Here is a 16289-nt window from a genome sequence, read left to right on the forward strand (position 1 = left end):
GGAGTCTCTGTTCCCTGGGCATCATCCAGACTGTGTTCAGTATAGGTTCTTGAGATAGAGGAGGCAGCCTACCACCTGTACTCCCTTCTGAACATCACTCAGGCCCACAGAGATGTACAGTGGGGCAAAAAAGTATTTAGTCAGCCACCAATTCTGCAAGTTCTCCCACTTAAAAAGATGAGAGAGGCCTGTAATTTTCATCATAGGTACACTTCGACTATGACAGACAAAATTAGAAAAAACAATCCAGAAAATCACATTGTAGGATTTTTTATGAATTTATTTGCAAGTTATGGTGGAAAATAAGCATTTGGTCACCTACAAACAAGCACGATTTCTGGCTCTCACAGACCTGTAACTTCCTCTTTAAGAGGCTCCTCTGTCCTCCACTCGTTACCTGTATTAATGGCACCTGTTTGAACTTGTTATCAGTATAAAAGACACCTGTCCACAACCTCAAACAGTCACACTCCAAACTCCACTATGAGCTGTCAAAGAGCTGTCAAAGGACACCAGAAACAAAATTGTACACCTGCACCAGGCTGGGAAGACTGAATCTGCAATAGGTAAACAGCTTGGTTTGAAGAAATCAACTGTGGGAGCAATTATTAGGAAATGGAAGACATACAAGACCACTGATAATCTCCCTCGATCTGGGGCTCCACGCAAGATCTCACCCCGTGGGGTCAAAATGATCACAAGAAAGGTGAGCAAAACTCCCAGAACCACACAGGGGGACCTAGTCAATGACCTGCAGAGAGCTGGGACCAAAGTAACAAAGCCTACCATCAGTAACACAATACGTCGCCAGGGACTCAAATCCTGCAGTGCCAGACGTGTCCCCCTGCTTAAGCCAGTACATGTCCAGGCCCGTCTGAAGTTTGCTTGAGAGCATTTGGATGATCCAGAAGAAGATTGGGAGAATGTCATATGGTCAGATGAAACCAAAATATAACTTTTTGGTAAAAACTCAACTCGTCGTGTTTGGAGGACAAAGAATGCTGAATTGCATCCAAATAACACCATACCTACTGTGAAGCATGGGGGTGGAAACATCATGCTTTGGGGCTGTTTTTCTGCAAAGGGACCAGGACGACTGATCCGTGTAAAGGAAAGAATTAATGGGGCCATATATCGTGAGATTTTGAGTGAAAACCTCCTTCCATCAGCAAGGGCATTGAAGATGAAACGTGGCTGGGTCTTTCAGCATGACAATGATCCCAAACACACCGCCTGGGCAACAAAGGAGTGGCTTCGTAAGAAGCATTTCAAGGTCCTGGAGTGGCCTAGCCAGTCTCCAGATCTCAACCCCATAGAAAAACTTTGGAGGGAGTTGAAAGTCCGTATTGCCCAGCAACAGCCCCAAAACATCACTGCTCTAGAGGAGATCTGCATGGAGGAATGGGCCAAAATACCAGCAACAGTGTGTGAAAACCTTGTGAAGACTTACAGAAAACGTTTCACCTCAGTCATTGCCAACAAAGGGTATATAACAAAGTATTGAGATAAACTTTTGTTATTGACCAAATACTTATTTTCCACCATAATTTGCAAAGTGATTTTCTGGATTTTTTTTCTCATTTTGTCTGTCATAGTTGAAGTGTACCTATGATGAAAATTACAGGCCTCTCTCACTTTTTAAGTGGGAGAACTTGCACAATTGGTGGCTGACTAAATATATTTTTTGCCCCACTGTACATTAAATCCTTATTAATCCTAATCCTAGTACAACCCAGGTGGGATGCAGCCTTCTAATATCCCAATTTCGGAGTCCCAGTGAAAAGTAATAGTCTGTGGGGATTATTGTGCGATGGGTGATGAGTGTTTAAACAGGCTTTTCCTTTTGCTCATTTTGCTGGTGGAGGAAATTACGGGGGTCTTAATTAGTGTCAACCATTATCACACTGTGCTTTAGGTGGACACCATCTGTTGCAGACGGGGCTCAGGGTAAACCCACAGTGACCCTCCTGTTAGGTCAAACTAGTAGGGGTTTGAGTGAAACTGCATAGCCTCAGAGCCAAAATGGAGACTAGTCTTGAGCCAAATCAAATGGGTTAGTGACAGACCTGTCAGAAGATTTGACGGTGTTCACAATAATCACTGATGATCAGAAGTTAAGCTCAACCAAGGCAAAGCCAGTTTTAGTGAGGCTGTTTGAAATTCGACCTGATGTATTCAAATTTTGCTAGCAATGTTTTTGTCTGAGATCAGCTCAACGATCTGCCAATATTGTAATCATTACTGTCTCTACCTTTTTGCATGAGATTTGTTTCTTTGTGACCTCATCTGAACTCAGAGAATGAATGCTGGCAACTATGGCTGAAGACTCATATTGTCAGACATGTCAATGAAGAAATACTTGCATAATAATTTATCTTATGTCAGTGTGTGAAAATGAGCAACAAGACTCTCACTAAACCGTTAATCCAAGTACACTAAACCCTTAATCCAAGTACACTTTTTCCTTTAGATGTGTGGAGATTACTGTTACTTCCATACCCTATGAAGGGAGTTAGTTAGAGAGGGAGATGGGCATCTGTCATGTGAAATGAAAAGTCTTTAATCTGATTGGTTGGTATGAGGAATCCATCTGAGGGATTGGTTGGTATGAGGAATCCATCTGAGGGATTGGTTGGTATGAGGAATTCGTCTGAGGGATTGGTTGGTATGAGGAATCCATCTGAGGGATTGGTTGGTATGAGGAATTCGTCTGAGGGATTGGTTGGTATGAGGAATCCATCTGAGGGATTGGTTGGTATGAGGAATCCTTCTGAGGGATTGGTTGGTATGAGGAATTCGTCTGAGGGATTGGTTGGTATGAGGAATTCGTCTGAGGGATTGGTTGGTATGAGGAATCCATCTGAGGGATTGGTTGGTATGAGGAATCCATCTGAGGGATTGGTTGGTATGAGGAATTCGTCTGAGGGATTGGTTGGTATGAGGAATCCATCTGAGGGATTGGTTGGTATGAGGAATTCGTCTGAGGGATTGGTTGGTATGAGGAATCCATCTGAGGGATTGGTTGGTATGAGGAATCCATCTGAGGGATTGGTTGGTATGAGGAATCCATCTGAGGGATTGGTTGGTATAAGGAATCCATCTGAGGGATTGGTTGGTATGAGGAATCCATCTGAGGGATTGGTTGGTATGAGGAATCCATCTGAGGGATTGGTTGGTATGAGGAATCCATCTGAGGGATTGGTTGGTATAAGGAATCCATCTGAGGGATTGGTTGGTATGAGGAATCCTTCTGAGGGATTGGTTGGTATAAGGAATCCATCTGAGGGATTGGTTGGTATAAGGAATCCATCTGAGGGATTGGTTGGTATGAGGAATTCGTCTGAGGGATTGGTTGGTATGAGGAATCCATCTGAGGGATTGGTTGGTATGAGGAATCTGTCTGAGGGAACGTTGACCATGTGATCATCCGGCTGGGGTCTTACCACAGTGGGGAAACTTTACTAATGAGCTATAGCCAGACCACAGCTTTGATTATCTGACCATAACCTCACTTTACTCTAGGAAGTCAACTACACAGGTAATTAAGGTGGACATGGTGGATTGTGTGGGTTGTAGTTCCACATAACGCAGTTGAATCATCTCAGCGTCACTTACTTGTATATCAGGTAGGTAGTGATACCTTATGACTGGGGCCTTGAGTTTTTCTTGATCACGTGACCAGACCAGAAAAAAACTCAGTGTCCTAGTGATGTGATTAGATACCTTGTTTGGGGTGGCATGGTAGCCTAGTGGTTAGAGTGTTGGACTAGTAACCGAAAGGTTGCAAGTTCATATCCCCAAGCTGACAAGGTACCAATCTGTTGTTCTGCCCCTGAACAGGCAGTTAACCCACTGTTCCTAGGCCGTCATTGAAAATAAGAATTTGTTCTTAACTGACTTGCCTAGTAAAATAAATAAAAAATAGAGATTGTTATACTGTAAGATACGGTACTATTTAAGGTTATGTGTGAATCATTTAATATTTAAATGCAAAGCTATTTTGTCCAATAAGAACATAAGTCAGTGATTCCAGATCACCAGAGGACAGTGAGACTTTCCTTTGGCATCGTTCTAAATATAGACTGAGTGGCATTTAACAAACCATGGAGATGTTTGTTTTAGTCCACTGACTCTCTTCCTCTCTCTTGCGTCCCTCGCTCTCCTCCTCCTCCCTCTCTCTCTTCCACCTCCATCTCTCTCTCTTACTCTCTTACTCTCTCTTGCTCTCTCCCTTCCTCTTTCTCTCACTGTCTCTAAGGGATTTCTGTGATGGATTTTATCCTCATTATTCTGCTTTAAGCTCTTGCTCATCTGTGGTTGGTGATAGTTCACTGCTGGTGATGTTCCCTGGATGCACTATGCAGATTCTACCCCATACCGTTATAATGCATTATTATTTCAAAATTCATTTTGTGAACCTATGCACTTACTCACGTTTATTGTTTTATAATCCTGATTCTGAATTATGACAGAGTACTAACTCTAATGAGCTGTTTTGGGTGAGTACAGTTTTTTTTATTTTTTATTATTGGTTGTTTTGAACTGTGGTACATGCAGTTGTCTTGCAGTGCTGTCTTGCTGTTTCAGTAAAGGTAGGGGCACCGCAGTCAGTGTAATGTCATACTTGTCATATGTGGGCAGATAATTCCCCTGGTACAGTACTGTCCCTGTGCACTTTTTTTCTGAGGGGTATTCTGTGTTGGTGGCAGCTCTTTTTCAGAGACTTGTTTTAATGTTTAAACTATTTATTGTTGTGTAACTATTTATTGTTGAGAGGTCTGAATCAGTGTTGATGGTATTATTATGGCCTGTATATTGACTCTCAGCACTTGAATAGATCAACATGAAATATTCTAGGATTTTGTACCAGATTATACGATACTTTTTGTCTCTGGCGATTCCTAGAATAAGCGATAAACTACAACTCCTAATAAGTGATGGGCCTGGTTTATTATCTACTGAAGTGCCCTCTTCCTGGAGACCTACCGTCCTGTAGGTTTTCACTCCAACCCTGTTCCTGGAGAGCTCCTGTCCTGTAGGTTTTCACTCCAACCCTGTTCCTGGAGACTCCTGTCCTGTAGGTTTTCACTCCAACCCTTTTCCTGGAGAGCTCCTGTCCTGTAGGTTTTCACTCCAACCCTGTTCCTGGAGAGCTCCTGTCCTGTAGGTTTTCACTCCAACCATGTTCCTGGAGAGCTACCATCCTGTAGGTGTTCACTCCAACCCTGTTCCTGGAGAGCTCCTGTCCTGTAGGTTTTCACTCCAACCCTTTTCCTGGAGAGCTCTTGTCCTGTAAGTTTTCACTCCAACCCTGTTCCTGGAGAGCTCATGTCCTGTAGGTTTTCACTCTCACCCTTTTCCTGGAGAGCTCCTGTCCTGTAGGTTTTCACTCCAACCATGTTCCTGGAGAGCTCCTGTCCTGTAGGTTTTCACTCCAACCCTGTTCCTGGAGAGCTCCTGTCCTGTAGGTTTTCACTCCAACCCTGTTCCTGGAGAGCTACCATCCTGTAGGTGTTCACTCCAACCCTGTTCCTGGAGAGCTCCTGTCCTGTAGGTTTTCACTCCAACCCTGTTCCTGGAGAGCTCCTGTCCTGTAGGTTTTCACTCCAACCATGTTCCTGGAGAGCTACCATCCTGTAGGTGTTCACTCCAACCCTGTTCCTGGAGAGCTCCTGTCCTGTAGGTTTTTACTCCAACCATGTTCCTGGAGACTCCTGTCCTGTAGGTTTTCACTCCAACCCTGTTCCTGGAGACTCCTGTCCTGTAGGTTTTCACTCCAACCATGTTCCTGGAGACTCCTGTCCTGTAGGTTTTCACTCCAACCATGTTCCTGGAGAGCTCCTGTCTTGTAGGTTTTCACTCCAACCCTGTTCCTGGAGAGCTCCTGTCTTGTAGGTTTTCACTCCAACCCTGTTCCTGGAGAGCTCATGTCTTGTAGGTTTTCACTCCAACCATGTTCCTGGAGAGCTACCATCCTGTAGGTTTTCACTCCAACCCTGTTCCTGGAGAGCTAATATCCTGTAGGTTTTCACTCTCACCCTGTTCCTGGAGAGTTACCGGCCTGTAGGTTTTCACTCCAACTTTAATCTAGCCCACCTGATTTGAATAATTAGCTAGTTGATAAGCTGAATCAGGTAAGTTACAACTGGGGTTGGAGTGAAAACCTACAGGAGGGTAGCTTCCAGGGAACGCCTACTCTGTGAAGTGTGCAATAACTCAATTCGCCCTCGCACTCCTTCAAACAACACAATCTTTGAAAACTTTGTCAAAGGGTAAAGTCTACAAAACTTAGTCCACTCTGTTCATAACAGATTCCAGTTTTGGAAACCGAAAACTGTATTGAGATCAAATGTTTCATTGATGACAAATTAGCAGAATGGCGGACAAAATCCATCTCGCTACATCTTCTCCCACTGACGGCCACTGGGCTTCCTCTCATCACCATATTTGGCAGTGATGCTTCACCAACCGGATGCTTCACATTTGTTCATCTGGTGAAATACCTTTCTCATTGGTTTATCTACGATTGTAGTCTGTGAAAATGTTACCCTAAAAATGACTGAGCTGAAGGGACTTTTGATAATTTGGTTGATTAATAGATTTCTGTTGGATGTTTTGGTACAGTATATGACTAATTGTCACCAGATTGATTGTGTTTTGAGGAAGCAGAGGGAATCTAAACTGTCTTCTTTAATGTGGTGGTGTAGAAGTACTGTGAGTGCAGGGATCAATCCAACAGCCTCCTCACACAGTCAATTGTAGCATTACTCTATCTAGCAACAATCCTGGGCCAACAGCCTCCTCACACAGTCAATTGTAGCATTACTCTATCTAGCAACAATCCTGGGCCAACAGCCTCCTCACACAGTCAATTGTAGCATTACTCTATCTAGCAACAATCCTGGGCCAACAGCCTCCTCACACAGTCAATTGTAGCATTACTCTATCTAGCAACAATCCTGGGCCAACAGCCTCCTCACACAGTCAATTGTAGCATTACTCTATCTAGCAACAATCCTGGGCCAACAGCCTCCTCACACAGTCAATTGTAGCATTACTCTATCTAGCAACAATCCTGGGCCAACAGCCTACTCACACAGTCAATTGTAGCATTACTCTATCTAGCAACAATCCTGGGCCAACAGCCTCCTCACACAGTCAATTGTAGCATTACTCTATCTAGCAACAATCCTGGGCCAACAGCCTCCTCACACGTTTACAGTAAATTATAAACTGGGTGATACGAGTCCTGGATGCTTATTGTCTGACAGCCATGGTATATTAGAAAAAACATGGCTTTACCCATGTGTCAATAATACAGCATATCTAAACAGTAACTTTAATAAAATAAATAAATAATCCTTATAGCAGACATTATCTCATGGAATTACCCCTTTCTTTTCCCACGTGTCCAATTCCTTTTGAGGTGTTTGTTCTTGGCTTTACTGTAACAAATCTTTGTCAATGGTTCTGTCCTCTTTAATATGTATCTGTGCTTCTGTATATGGTTTTAAAGCTGCTTTCTTTGCACTCAACTTCCTTATATAGAAAGCATCATATAGCACCCAGACTCTGCAGTAATTCATCATTCCAAGAAAACACATCTCTTTATTTTATTTTATTTTTATTCATAGGTTTTGGTACTTTCAAAATCACCTTTTTTCTAGAGGGGTTCAGAATACACCCTTCTTGAATAATAATATATCCCAGATAAACGACCTCGGTATACCACAGTTATAATTTCCTTTTATTTATTTTATGGCCTTATTCTGCCATAAACGTCAACAACTGCAATATACATTTTTTGCATCTTTCACAAGTAGGATTAGCCACTAAAATATAATCTACATAAATCAAAATGTAACTTCCCTCTGGGGGCTCAAATTTTCCTAAATGACTAATGATTACTTATAATAAAATCTATAATTTGACTTCGGGACTACTTATACTGAAATAACTCCCTTAATTAACCCACATCAACGGGTCCTTGAGACCATAACACGGAGGGTACGGCTTCTAACTCCTCTTCCTGTTACTAAGTTAAAAACAAATCGTCCTGTCATTAATCGGGCCCCACGTCTAAGTAGACCCCAGGTTAAGTTCTCGCTTCTCCAATTCACTTTTCATCTATACCTGTCTATAAATTAACTATGCTGGTCTCCACTCAGTAACTGTTACCAATCAGTAATTCATTTTCCCTAATCAACCCATTTCCCCAATGCCAGCCATTCCTCAGATGGTTCGTTCACTAACAACACGTGTGGTCCCCCTGTCTCTTCTTCTATTCTCTGTCTGACTGCCCTTTCCAATTCACCTGTGTTCAATTTGAAACTGGCCACGAAACCCTCTAGATCTCTTCTGAATCCCTCTATTCCTGTCTTAGGATGTGCGACTCCTTCTACTGCTCAAGCTACATCCTTCTGTGTCCATGCCCTATAGACTTCTATCGTGTGTGGTTGTGCTCCATCCCCAGCTCTGGGATTGGGTAAGGCTATGGGTGGGAATTGGGATATCGCCTCATCATCATCTAACCATTCTGTGTCACTTCTGTCTTCTCTCAATCCTGGCTTATTATGAGATTCTAACCTTCGTAATGCTCCAGGTCTCCTGCTCCTCACACCCAGTCTCTCCCTCTCATTCTCCTCAAATTCCTTCTGATCTCTCTCACTTTTCCTTTGCTTTTCTTTCTCTTTGCCTTCTGCTCTCTATCTTGCTCTCCTCCTGGCCCCCCTCCTCTTCCTACTACTCCCAAACCATCAAGGTCACTTCGGGCTCAGCATAGGGCGGGGGAGCCTTTCCTGCTATTTGTCTGACGATCTTTCTCTGTTCTTTCTTACGTGTCTTTTCTTTCCCATAACAGTCAGTGTCAAGTTTGGTTTCCGTTCCTGTTGTAATGCTAAGTCAATGGTTGCCAATTCAACACCTCACAGTCTGTGCCCTCTGAATCCTCACTGTCATTCCCCTCATCTAGCCATGCCTGTTCCTCCTCATCCTCGGACTCCTCTCGCTCTCTCATTCACCTGCGTTCCCTCTTCTGTCTATCCCTATACTGTCTCTGTCTACTGTTCCTTGGTGGCGCCTTACAATCCTCTCCCATGTGGCCTGTTTTATTGCAGTTGTAGCACTTTATGTCCTCAGGTTCTATCCACTTTCTACTCTCCCTGTTTCCCCCTTTCGCTTTAAAATCTTTCCTGCTCTTTCCTGCAATTTCCCCAAGAGTGGCAATCAAATATTCTGCTCCTGTCTGTTCTTTCTTACTTTTCTTTTCCTTGCCATTATGCTCATGGTGTATAACATACCTCTTTAGTTCTGCTAAAGTGGCAATTCCCCACCCTATCAGAGTCTTTTTTATTACTTAGCAAATGTCAGGTCTCATACCACTCAAAATACTATTTTCAACTGTTGATGATACGGCCCATCTGCCCCCTGTACGGGATCTATCAATCCACTATTTGCATTGAAAATATCCCTTAATCTTTCCAAATATTGACTACCTGTCTCACTGTCTCCCTGTTTGCACTAATGGATTTTAGAAAAATCAACATGTCTATGGTAGTAATCTCTAAGAATATTACATAGTTGATTAAGTTTATCTCGATACTCTCAATGATCCTGGATCACCACAGATGCCATATATCCCTGTCAACGTTCCACTATTTAAATAAAACTCTTTTAATAATTAAATAAAACTCAAACGATTGTTAAACATAGCATATGTTTTATCTGTACAAATGAAATCTCTCCTTTGGGAGTCCACTGTATTTTATCTAACAATAACATGGCTTAATCATAAATCAGTCCCATCAATAATTTAATATATGTTGCATAGTGTGGGATCCATTATCTATAGTAATTTGCCATCCCTAAGAACTGCATCATATTTATTTTCATAATTAATTTTAACGCTTACAAAATCACTGTTTTTCTATCTCTATACATTTCCCTGTCCTGTTATACTAAATACTTAACATAAGTCTACCATAATTAAAACTTATTCTTGCTAACGTTATAACCTTATTCAACTAAAAAATATAATAATACTATAATATCAATTTTACAGCCTTGTTGTGTTAAATTTCTCACAAAAATATAATCTCCATACAAAAACAGCTAACTACCTAAGGGAGAATAAAACTCCAATTCAATCCACCCCTGACTATCTGGGTGAATTCAAATTTAAGAAAAACGAATTTACCACATCAATCACAGAGAAATATCTACTATCTAATTTTAACACATTTAGGAGAGTACGAGAATCAGGGACGCAAGAAACTCTTAAAATAATACTTATATTTACTCCTTATTAGTCCAGCACCATTCTCCATCCCACTAAGGATGGAGCCTTTCGGACTAAAAACATGGACAAGTTTCAAAAAACATCTTCTCCTCCAATAATAACATCATTATCCATTATTGAATTAATCATTAGGTATAATCCCTGCTATTACTTCTGGTTTCAATGAATACTGCCTTCAATAAGGCCAATCAAATAATGTAGGAGTAACAGTTACAGGTAAAAATCCTTTAATAAATCCCACATCTGCAACTCCTTTTAACCATAACATCACTGGTATCCCTGTGTCTAGCTTGAAACTTTCTCTCTGCTCTCGCTCTCATTGTCTCTGTCTCTCTCTCTATCTTGCTCTCTCTCTCCGCTCTCCTCCTTTTCTTGTTCTGTCTTTTCGGTCTGTCGCGGTACCGTCTTTGTCTCTCATCGTTTGGAGGAGCTCTCCACTCTCGGGCCAGATGTCCTGTTTTGTCACAATTAAAACACTTTCTATCGTCTGATCCTGTCCGTTTTTTCCCCTTCAACTCTTTTACGGGGCTCTGACAGCCACACCCTAGCGGTGTCTAACCCCTCCACTTGCTGCCTCTACTCAGTCCCCACACACCTTGTGCATCGGTTTTATCATGGATTCTAGTTTGTCTACGTCTAGACACCCTTCAAACCCATACTTCTTTCTCCACTTAGGACTAGAGGTTGACCGATTATGATTTTTCAACACCGATACCGATTAATCGGACGATTTTTAAAAATGTATTTGTAATAATAACAATTACAACAATACTGAATGAACACTTATTTTAACTTAATATAATACATTTTAAAAAATCAATTTAGCCTCAAATAAATAATGAAACATGTTCAATTTGGTTTAAATAATGCAAAAACAAAGTGTTGGAGAAGAAAGTAATATGTGCCAATATGCAATATGTGCCATGTATGTGCCATGTATAAATATGTGCCATGTAAAAAAGCTCACGTTTAAGTTCCTTGCTCAGAACATGAGAACATATGAAAGTTGGTGGTTCCTTTTAACATGAGACTTCAATATTCCAAGGTAAGAGGTTTTTAGGTTGTAGTTAATATAGTATTTATAGCACTATTTCTCTCTATACCATTTGTATTTCATATACCTTTGACTATTGGATGTTCTTATAGGCACTATAGTATTGCCAGTGTAACAGTATAGCTTCCGTCCCTCTTCTCGCCCCTACCTGGGCTCAAAGCAGGAACACATCGACAACAGCCACACTCGAAGCAGCGTTACCCATCGCTCCACAAAAGCCACAGCCCTTGCAGCGCAAGGGGAATAACTACTCCAAATCTAAAAGCGAGTGACGTTTGAAACAGTATTAGCGCACACCCAGCTAACTAGCTAACCATTTTACATTGGTGACACCAGCCATTAGGCTGATAGGCTTGAAGTCATAAACAGAGCTGTGCTTGTGAAGAGCTTCTGGCAAAACGCACGAAAATGCTGTTTGTTTGGTCCTGCTGCTGCTCAGTCAGACTGCTCTATCAAATCAGACTTAATTATAACATAATAACACACAGAAATACGAGCCTTTGGTCATTAATATGATCGAATCCGGAAACTATAATTTCGAAAACTAAACGTTTATTATTTCAGTGAAATACGGAACCGTTCGGTATTTTATCTAATGGGTGGCATCCCTAAGCCTAAATATTCATGTTACATCGCACAACCTTCAATGTTATGTCATAATTACGTAAAATTCTGGCAAATTAGTTTGCAATGAGCCAGGCAGCCCAAACTGTTGCATATACCCTGACTCTGCGTGCAATGAACGCAAGAGAAATGACACAATTTCACCTGGTTAATATTGCCTGCTAAACTGGATTAGTAGTTATAACTAGTGATTATGATTGATTGTTTTTTATAAGATAAGTTTAATGCTAGTTTAATGCTAGCTAGAAATTTACCTTGGCTTCTACTGCATTCGCGTAACAGGCAGGCTCCTCGTGGAGTGCCATGTGTCATGCATAGGTGTAATAGGTGGCAGGGAAGTCAGGCGCAGGAGAGTCAAATGGAGTGTAAAATGGAGTCTTTTAATAAAGTCCACGGAGTATGCTCCATAACACTAAAAGTACATGACAAACAAACATGGGTACAAGGACCCGACGCGACCTGACAAAGACATGAGGGGAAACAGAGGGTTATATACACAACAGGTAATGAATGGGATTGAAAACAGGTGTGTGGGAAGACAAGACAAAACCAATGGAAAATGAAAAAAGGATCAATGATGGCTAGAAGACCGGTGACGTCGAACGCCGAGCACCGCCCGAACAAGGAGAGGCAACGACTTCGGCAGAAGTCGTGACACCATGGTTAGAGCGTTGGACTAGTTAACAGTACAGTTCAAGATTGGATCCCCTGAGCTGACAAGGTGAAAATCTGTCGTTCTGCCCCTGAACAAGGCATTTAACCCACCGTTCCTAGGCCGTCAATGAAAATAAGAATGTGTTCTTAACTGACTTGCCTAGTTAAATAAAGGTATACAATAAAATAATTTAAAAAAACGGAAACCCAAAAATACCGTTTTCCGATTGTTATGAAAACTTGAAATCGGCCCTAATTAATCGTCCATTCCGATTAATCGGTCGACCTCTACTTAGGAACATAATAAATGTTCCTCTTGTCCTTGGATTCCATATACCCAGTTAATTCTGGGACCTCATTTGAGGATTTACTTCCCATAGTTAGTAAACCCTCTCCTTTGTTCTCTTCTTGGAACTTGTTCTCTTCTTGGAACTAGAAATGATTACTATTATGACTTTTGATAGATTATAACGCACGTAATTATTCCCCATCTGATATCTATCTTGACCTTCCCAGTTCTATCTTGACCGTTCCAGTTCTTTCGACATCAGAATTAGTTTATATTGGTAATGGCCTTAACTATCTTGAGTCATTGCGGACCCACTTACATTTGTTGATTTTTACGTCCGGCCTCCCTCCGCTTTATATTTATTCAGATACTCATGCCTCAAACTTTCTCCAAATAAACGCCGAAAAACGGTATACCAAACGATAATCCTGCTGGATTGTTAGTGGTAATCATCCTTTCTTCTTTCTTTTTTTGTTTTTTTTTGCTGAATTTTACCTCTTTGTTCTCCCCAATTTCGTGGTGTCCAATTGTTTTTAGTAGCTACTATCTTGTCTCATCGCTACAACTCCCGTACGGGCTCGGGAGAGACGAAGGTTGAAAGTCATGCGTCCTCCGATACACAACCCAACCAAGTCGCACTGCTTCTTAATGCAGCGCCATCCAACCCGGAAGCCAGCCGCACCAATGTGTCGGAGGAAACACCGTGCACCTGGCAACCTTGGTTAGCGCGCACTGCGCCCGGCCCGCCACAGGAGTCGCTGGTGCGCGATGAGACAAGGACATCCCTACCGGCCATGCCCTCCCCTAACCCGGACGACGCTAGGCCAATTGTGCGTCGCCCCACGGACCTCCCGAACGCGGCCAGTTACGACAGAGCCTGGGCGCTAACCCAGAGTCTCTGATGGCACAGCTGGCGCTGCAGTACAGGCCCATAATCATCATTTCTTCAATAGATTAAAATACTATTTTATCTAATGAAGGTTTCGGATTTGACCCCCTAAATCCATGAATAAATATTACTGACCTTATTCTTGCAGCTGAGAATTCAATGTAGGTTGGATCTCATCACCGTTTCTGTTGTGTACCAGTTTGCCACGGGCCTGAAATTGACCCTCAATTTCAGAGGTCAGGTCTTTGTCTTACGGATCCTTGATCTGCCCGTGCACGGTATCGGTGTTCCCTGGGACGACAGAAACAGGTATTGAGATCCGGCCCGAAGGTCCAAGTTGTCACGAGAATTTCTATCCCAATGTTCTAACTGAACTATTTTATAGCTTTGACCAATCCCCAGAGGTTGTAAGGCTCTGGTTAATGAAGAATTAGACAAAGTCCCAGTCTGCAATTGATCAATCCTTTATTCAGAGAGCGCTATGCCCCTCAAATGCAGAGCCAGTCTTTTTGTACACACACACACACACACACACACACACACACACACACACACACACACACACACACACACACACACACACACACACACACACACACACACACACACACACACACACACACACACACACACACACACACAAACAAACAAACACACACACACACACACACACACACACACACACACACACACACACACACACACACACACACACACACACACACACACACACACACACACACACACACTCAAAGTTCTTTGAAGAACCTTTAGGGTTCTTGGCAATGAAAATTGCCCCCAAACGATTATCCTAAGAACCCTATAGGAGGTGGTGTTCATCGAGGAACCTCCTTAGTTGGTGGAGGTTCTTTCAGGAACCTAACTGTCCAATTGAAGCATTTGGATTTGAATTTCAAAGGACAGCAGGTGCAGTCACTTAACTGAAAAATGTAAAGTTCTCCTCAATGTAAGGTAAGGGTTGTCCCTTGTAGGATCTAAATTGATGTTGTTTTATGATGATACCATCTATCTTTTCATATTTGTGCAAATCTTTCTAAAAGAGAAAATGGACTCCATTCAATGTATATCAATCAATAAAGAGGTAAGAATATGTACTGTAGGCTATGAGAATATGTTGAAGGCTATCTGTATTGGGTGTAGATGACTGAACTGCTCATTTTTGTGTCTGTGTCTGCAGGTATACGGACGAGAAGACATACAAAGGTATGTCCTTTGGTATTGGTATGTTATGCAGATCATATGTACCATCCTCCTCCCTTACCTCTTCAATGAATATACCATATACCACAAGGTATGTGTATGAAAACCATTATCAAAACATTTTTTTTTCATTCAAATGTATTACAAAAACCAAGGTATGAATATGGTGGTGTGCATGTATTGTTAAACATCTGTATAATTACTATTTTTTTGGATTCAAACACTTCCCCCTGTGTTAAGAATATTTTAAATATGTTGAAAATGACATAACATTGCGTTTTAGTTATATAGTATGCATATAGTATGCCTTACTGTGTTTGTGAACTGTACTAAAAGAATCACCATGCACTGAAAAATCATTCTGACTGTGGATACGGAGAACATCAACTCAGATTTAGATATTTGTATTCTGCTTTGCCACTAAAATCATAATAAACACTGATAACTCAAATATTTTGTTATTGTTATGTGTATTATTAATAATAATAATAACAGGGGAGGGGGGTAGTTCAAAAATGTACCCCAAAAGGTTCTTCAAAAGGTTCTTTGAGGATCCATTAAAAGGGGTTCTTCGAAGAACTTTAAGAGGGTTTCCCCCACAATTTCATTTTGAAGAACCCCTAAAGGACACTCCAGGTACCTTTTCTTTTTTAGAGTGTAGATGTTGATGTTCCATAATGTGATATCAGAGAAACTGACCTTGTTTATTGACTTTCTGTCCAACATCTGTGTCTGATGGCCATTGACCAGCGACACAGTGACCCTTGTCACTGGTTTCTAAACCACATAATTATATATCCGCTCAACCTTTAATGTTCACCGGTCGTTTAGTGTCAGGCAGAGTCAGGCAGTCAGGCAGTCAGGCAGAGTCAGGCAGAATCAGGCAGTCAGGCAGAGTCAGGCAGTCAGGCAGAATCAGGCAGTCAGGCAGTCAGGCAGAGTCAGGCAGTCAGGCAGAATCAGGAAGTCAGGCAGAGTCAGGCAGTCAGGCAGAGTAAGGCAGAATCAGGTAGTCAGGCAGTCAGGCAGTCAGGCAGAGTCAGGCAGTCAGGCAGAATCAGGAAGTCAGGCAGAGTCAGGCAGTCAGGCAGAGTAAGGCAGAATCAGGCAGTCAGGCAGAGTCAGGCAGTCAGGCAGAATCAGGCAGTCAGGCAGAGTCAGGCAGAATCAGGCAGTCAGGCAGAGTCAGGCAGAATCAGGCAGTCAGGCAGAGTCAGGCAGAATCAGGAAGTCAGGCAGAGTCAGGCAGTCAGGCAGAGTA

The 16289-nt window shown here is 42.0% G+C and overlaps 1 protein-coding gene across 1 annotated transcript in view; it reads left to right on the forward strand.

The window, feature by feature from the left end:
• Positions 1-16289, forward strand: part of LOC135511975 (delphilin-like) — a 70127-nt gene that overhangs the window by 5824 nt on the left and 48014 nt on the right.

This window comes from Oncorhynchus masou, chromosome 24, assembly GCF_036934945.1.
Source record: "Oncorhynchus masou masou isolate Uvic2021 chromosome 24, UVic_Omas_1.1, whole genome shotgun sequence".
Taxonomy (NCBI): domain Eukaryota; kingdom Metazoa; phylum Chordata; class Actinopteri; order Salmoniformes; family Salmonidae; genus Oncorhynchus; species Oncorhynchus masou.